Genomic DNA, 6,750 nt, shown 5'->3' with positions numbered 1-6,750 from the left:
TCTTGGGAATGGACCAGGAACAAAACTATTGCCTGGACTCCCCAGGGATAATAAGCTTCTTGAGGACATGACTTTCATTCTGTACTAGGAGGCAGTATACTACAACACTAAAAGCTTGGGCTTTGGGGTCAAATCTTAACTCTGCTGTTTTCTAGCTATGTAATCTTGGCCAGTTATGCAACTTCTTTAAGTTACAAAAGTGTCCACCTCATAGGGATATTGTGAGGATTAAATTAAATGACACATGTATAGCATGTGATATGGAGCATAGCCTATAGCAAGATAAATTTGAGTGGTGGCTATTCATTACATTTATTTCTTGCACCTAGCAAGAGGTCAATAAATAATTATTGATTGAATGAATAAATCATGGTCTTCAGATTCTCTTCATTAACATCTCTGGCATGCTTATCTCAGGCTGCTGAATGCTGAGCCAAAATGATGACATGAACATAGTTCTGAGAGCACATGGGTTCTGTGTGCCATCTCCCTCAAGACAAATCACTGGTTTTATCATGGCCTTGAAAAAAAAAATGAACAAAGGCTGGAGGACCCATCTGTCAACTCACTCACTGGTGACAAAAATGGACAGTGTGTGGGTAACAGTCTATCTGGCAGCTGGCCTCTCCTAGCACTCCTTGAAGGGGTAATTTGGAATGATGTCTCCCTCATCTATGAACTGTCTAGAACTTGGCATGAAAACAAATTAGCACTTGATTATGAGCTTTCACTGAGAGGGAGCCAGTTTTAGCCATCTTCTCAGGACCTGAGCAGTGGGAAGGAAGAGGTGCAGAAACCAGGCCCAACATTGAAATGGAATATTTGTGACCCCTCCTGCAAGTACAGGGATTCTAACCCTTGACCTTGGTAATATCGTGCTCTAACCAGCTGAGCTAACTGGCCAGACTCTTACCTGCACTCTCATCCCCCAAGGCAGCCCTGAGGATTTTTTGAGATTAATCTGCTGTCAGATTAATCTGGCTGCTCTGTTCAAAAACTCCATTGAGAAAATGTAAACTCAAATAAAACACCTGTCTCATGGAAAACAGGCTCCCTTCCTTTCCCCCAAAATAAAGACGATACATCTTTGAACCTATTTATTAAGCATATTCATGTAATGCCAGTCATAAACCCAAGTTGAAAATAGGTTTTTAGGACCAAGCCCGTGGCGCACTCAGGAGAGTGCGGCGCTGGGAGCGCAGCAGTGCTCCCGCCGTGGGTTCGGGTCCTATATAGGGATGACTGGTGCACTCACAGAGCTCACTGGCTGAGCGTGGTGAGGCCAGTCTCAAAAAGGACAAAAAAAAAAAAAAAAAAGAAAATAGGTTTTTAATGTGTGCTTACTCCGTCCATGTGCAAAGCATTAAATGTGGACCTAGTACACAAGTACATAGTTATCAGCTGTGTAAGTCTTCTTCTTTCCATATCATTTCCCTAATCAGGAAGAGGAGGGGCTGCTAATACTGAACTGTCTAGGCATTTCACTAATTCTTTTCACTGCAGTAGAATCGTAGCTATTGTCAACATCAAATAGTTGAGGTTGTCATCAATTCAGGGAAATGAGATTTCCCACACTTTACTGTAAAGTTCAGCCAGTGGCATCCATGTGTCAACTCACTGACCGACTGTTACAGCAGGAAGGCCACAGACAGCAGCAGATCCCATGTCTGCCTCCCGGGCTGCCGGCAGGAGCTGTATATACCCTCACTGTGACCCACTGTGAGCTCCTAGTGAGACCGAGGGAAGATGAGGCAACAGTGATGATCAGGGAGAAGTGACAGGTACCAGGGAAAAGTATCAGACAAAGGAAAGGTTTCCTGTGAATATAAAGTTATAAAGTCAATTTGCTAAAAGTGCTCATAGATGGCCTCTGAAGGCACTTCCAAGAAAGGAGATTCAGCAAATGTCTTATGTAAGGGTAGTGTTGTTTGGATCAGGATGCATACATACCTCTTCCAAGTAACTTCTGAGAAAAGCACAATCTTTAAATGTGAGAATTCTGCTTTTAAAACCATCCATTACTTATCGTTTACAATCCTTTAAGACCCAAGAAAGGGATGAACCAGCAATCGTTATCATCAGTTTTAAGGGGAAGAACAGAATCAAAGGTTGACTTTTGAGTTTGTGGATTTCAGAACAAACTCACTGCAGTATGTCTTTGAATTATGCTACCAAATTTGTCTTTGAGGTTTTAGACATTGTGAGACAAATAGCATGAGGTTAGGAATCAAAGGGTGAAAAAGCTAGGGGAAATAAAATTGGATTTATGCATTTAAAGTCAAATATATTTTACAGATAAAGCTGCTCAGGCTAATGAGATGAGGACAGAAGAAAGTGAACCTCTGACTTGTTGCAATAAAAGTGTCAGATATTATGAACAGGATAAGACCTCTACACACTAAGCTTTATCTTTTAAAATACAACTTTGCAATTTTTTTTTTACAACTTTGGTGTTGACCTATTTAATTGATTTAGAGTTTGTATAAATATATTATTTATTGTTCATTAAATATTTGTAGCTATTTCTGTGAAAATTTGAACATGGGGGTCCTGGATTGAGCCTCTATCTCTGGGAAAATAGCCTTGATTTATATCACTAACCAAGAGCATCTTTTTAAGTATGAGGATATTTCAGAATGTTCATGGAAAATTAGAATTGAAAGATAATACAAATCTTTCCATGAACTTTTGAAGTACCCTCATATATACCTCATGATGATTCTAAGGCCATCATCTATCCTTATAGAATGCTCCAAAATTCTAGCCATGTCTACCTGATAACAAAGTAATGACTCTGTTACATTCAGTGGGGGCAAAAAATCAAAGTGATTATTTGTGCTGTCTAGAAACAAATTTAGTTCAATTGAAATTTTAACTCTGATTGGGAGAACTATTTTATGGTGTGTATCTTCAAGTTTACTACCTAATCTTTGTCTCCTGATGCCTGCCCAGAGTTCTCTAAGCTCTTTTCTAAAGAACTCACTTGGTAAAGATACTCTGAAAGAGGAGGTGACCTCATTTGCAAACAATGAACAATCTGTGGTCCAGGAATCAGCCCAGCTAGGCTGCAGCTAAGAGAAGGAACTTCTCAAGGGGAAAGACGAAAACACTTGAAAAATTCTTGTGTACCCAATGTATGAAGAACATTGCCTCAAACATGGTATTTCTTTCATTTTCAGATCTGGCTGAAAATGAGAATGTTTTCCCCACCATGCCACAGAAGACTTGTTCACTGAGCATCCATGACAGTAGACTGTGTTTGTAATGCACATATGCGAAAGATGCTGTCCTTGTTCAAAAGGAATTTACAATCTAGCTGGGGATGGCAGCCATATAACAACCTGGTATAACAGGCCAACTGAAATGTGCTGTTATAGGAATGGGACAAGTTAACCAAATGACCCTGGATTTATGAGTGAAATTCTCATTCATGGAGAAGCCAGGGCAAGCTGAAAGAACAGTAAGAAGGAGGCTGTTGGTAAAATAGAATAGTTTAATCAGAGTCCCTTGCCTTAGGTCTGATTGGGGGTGGTGCAGCACATTCTTTGTAAATAAGTTGTGTGTGGGTAGAGTTAGTGCACCCGCACAGTGCCACAACTTGGCTGGTGTCTAGTGCCTTGGGAGTCTGCCCGTGCGGCCATGCTCTGAGACCTATGGTTCCAAGGACCTTTTGGCTTGTTACCTAGCTCACAGACCTGCATGTGAGGGGTCTGATGACCCGGCCTGGCATGTGAAGGGTTTGTGACCCAGTCTGGAATGGGCTTGAGGGGTCTGTGAGCTCCAGACCCAGCCCTAGCATGACAATTGGCATAGTTGACAGGATTACAGGCAGGTAAAAGAGCACTACAATGGCATAGTCTGCAACAGGATTCTGAGCAGGTATAGGAGCTGAGAGCCCTTGGAAGAAGGAGGAAATGTGGCTACTTTTGAATATGCTCTGCCCTATGGCCACCTTCCTGTTGACCAGGATCTGGTTGCTGCACACTGTACTGCAAGGCAGCATAGACCATGCACTGTGGCAGAAAACCCCTTGGGAAGGGGAGGAAATGTGGCTGTCCTTGAGCATGTGGTGCCCAGTGGCCACTTTTCTGCTGACCAGAACCTGGCTCCTGCTCACTACACTGCAAACTGATTGAGATTTGCAGCAGAAAGCAGAGTTGTTGGAAGCATGGATAAATGTCCTGGAGGAGGATGTGCAGCGACTGGCCACTCCTGCCTCTCACACCAGGGAAGACGACGAACCCAGTGGTGAGTTGGGGGAAACTGTGTGTCTCCAGTCACGATCTGTTGTGCATCAGAAAATGAAGGATGAGCAGCCTATGGGACCAGGCGGACAACCAGTGGGCGATCCACAGGCGACCCAGATCACCACCTATGTCCCATATACCCAGGCTGAACTGATTGACTTGGAGAGACAGTAAAGCAGGGAGAGCCCCTGGCTGCTGCAGCTATGAGACCTATGGGTGGATGGTGTAACATGGTCTAGAGACGATATAGTAAACACATGTTGCGTTTGTCCGAAGGCAGATGGCTCGCAGGGTGCCACTTAAACACGATGGCTGGCTGGATGCCATATAAACCTGAGAAAGCAGATGGCTCAATGGGTGCCATATAAACCTGAGAAAAGAGTGACTGAGTGAATGCAGTTGTTTGAACTGTGGGCAAACGCTGCAGAACTGCCCAAGACTGTGAGTGAATAGCCGGTGTAAGCTGACCTGATTCAAGTAATTCAGGAGCTGGGGATGGGGCAGCTAGATGCTAATAGCCAAGACAATGAAAAGGCCCTGAGGGCATTTAAGAAGTTTGGGAGAGCACCCTACTCATCACAGGCCCTGAGGCCTAGGAGAACTGACTTTCTCTGGGGGACAGACCTGGGACACTGCTTACCTTGGCAAACTGCTTCCTGCATACCAGCTGCTCTGGCTGGAGCAATCCTGCCTCAACACCTCTGAAGAGCAAAAGCTGAAAACCTTGGTGGCATTCACATTGTGTTCAGTTTGCAGGCCAGCAGTATGTGAGAGCAGTGGAGGTGTGGCAGCCTCCACCTAAATTTCGGAAGATGTATGAAAAAGCCGGGGGACTCAGGCAGAGACCTGCTGCAGGGGTGGAGCTGCTGCAGAGGTCATCTATGGAGCAATGTTGAGCAAAAAAGCGGGGTCACAGCCCCCACAGAGAACCCTCACTGAGGAAATGTTTAGTGGAGCCAGGATGGCGGGACTGCCACCAGGAGTCGAAACTGTGGTGCTGCTGGCAATGTGCAGCACCAGCTTGGAAAAGATGCGGGCACCAGGGCAGCTCAATGGGCTGCACTTGGCAGAGCTGTAGGAGCAAGGTTGCCCAATGCTTTAGGGGTTCAGGTTCCCAAGTGTGCTTAAGGTTTGCCCTGTTTGGGTTTTGGATTTGTTTGGGCCTGTTTTTCCTTTCTATTCTTCCCTTTTGGAATGGGAATGTGTACCCAATGTCTGTCCCACTGTATCTTGGAAGTAGATAAACTTGTTTTTGACTCTTTACAGGTTCATGGCTGAAAGGAGTTTTGCCTTTAGTCTCAGATGAGACTTTGGAGTTTTGCCTTTAGTCTCCAATGAGACTTTGGACTTTTGAGTTCGTGCTGAAATAAGCTAAAGACTTTTGGGACTGGGATGGAATGTGTAATTTGTAAACGTAAGAGTCATTTATCCTTGCTAAGGGAACATCACGGAAGATTCTGAACACGTAGATTGTATGGCGAGGGACACTGAAGGGGTGGATTGTTGGGAAAATAGAATAGTTTAATCAGGGCCCCTCGCCTTGGGTATGGTTAGGGGTGGTGTGGTGCATTCTTTGTAAATAAGTTGTGTGTGGGTGGAGTTAGTGTGCCTGCATGATGTGGTGACTTGGCTGGTGTCTAGTGCCTTGGGCGTCTGCCCATGCGGCCATGCTCTCGGACCTATGGCTCCAAGCACCATTTGGCCAGTTACCTAGCTCATAGACCTGTGTATCAGTGGTCTGGTGACCCAGCCTAGCATAAAGGGTTTGTGACCCAGTCTGGATCAGGCTTCTGGGGTCTGTGAGCTCCAGACCCAGCCCTAGCTCAACAATTGGCCCAGTTGGTGCAGGATTACTGGTAGGTAAAAGAGCCCTACAATTGGTGATGTCGGTAGGATTCTGACATTAGCCTAACGTGACAGGAGGCATTGATGTAGCTTGGAGCTTTGGAGAAAGGCAAGGTGACTGGTTTGGATGGAGCACTCCTGCTTTACGTTCAATTTAAATTGAAATATGGCATTTCCACAGCCGGATTAAATCATAATAAGTGAGATTTGACTGCATATATTACCCCCAAAGCCTAAGACTTTCTAAAATTTGATGATGCTGCTGCCTGATGAGTTTAGTCATTTCTAAACCATTTCTAAATTGGAGGAAAAACAAACAAACAAAAAAACCTGAAAAGTAATAGAGTGGCTGGTGGAGCAGAAAATAAGATTCACGAAGAAACATACACAACTGTAACTATTTTAATACAAAAAAAATGACCAATGGATTAGAAGATAAAAGGCAGATCTATAAATTGAAAGTGACAGAGGGCCCTTAAGTCAAAGGGAAAGGTTAAAAAAAGAAAAGACAAAAAGGAAGGAAAAGCCCTGGAGAGCCCAATAAAACTGAATCAAAGCAGCTATTAGATAAATTTTAATCACCATGAATATTGTCTTATATCTAATAGGTTGTCAGCATTCTAAAGCTTTGATTCACCATCAACTGTGCATAAATGTT

General features: G+C 44.0%; 1 protein-coding gene across 1 annotated transcript in view; it reads right to left on the bottom strand.

Annotated features, from left to right (window-relative positions):
- The window catches only part of ANO4 (anoctamin 4), a 192,950-nt gene that overhangs the window by 10,697 nt on the left and 175,503 nt on the right, over nt 1-6,750 (bottom strand). The gene's annotated exons all lie outside the window — the stretch shown is intronic.

Source organism: Galeopterus variegatus, unplaced genomic scaffold (assembly GCF_000696425.1).
Source record: "Galeopterus variegatus unplaced genomic scaffold, G_variegatus-3.0.2 Scaffold4051, whole genome shotgun sequence".
NCBI lineage: Eukaryota > Metazoa > Chordata > Mammalia > Dermoptera > Cynocephalidae > Galeopterus > Galeopterus variegatus.
This window is presented reverse-complemented; position numbering and strand designations above follow the sequence as displayed.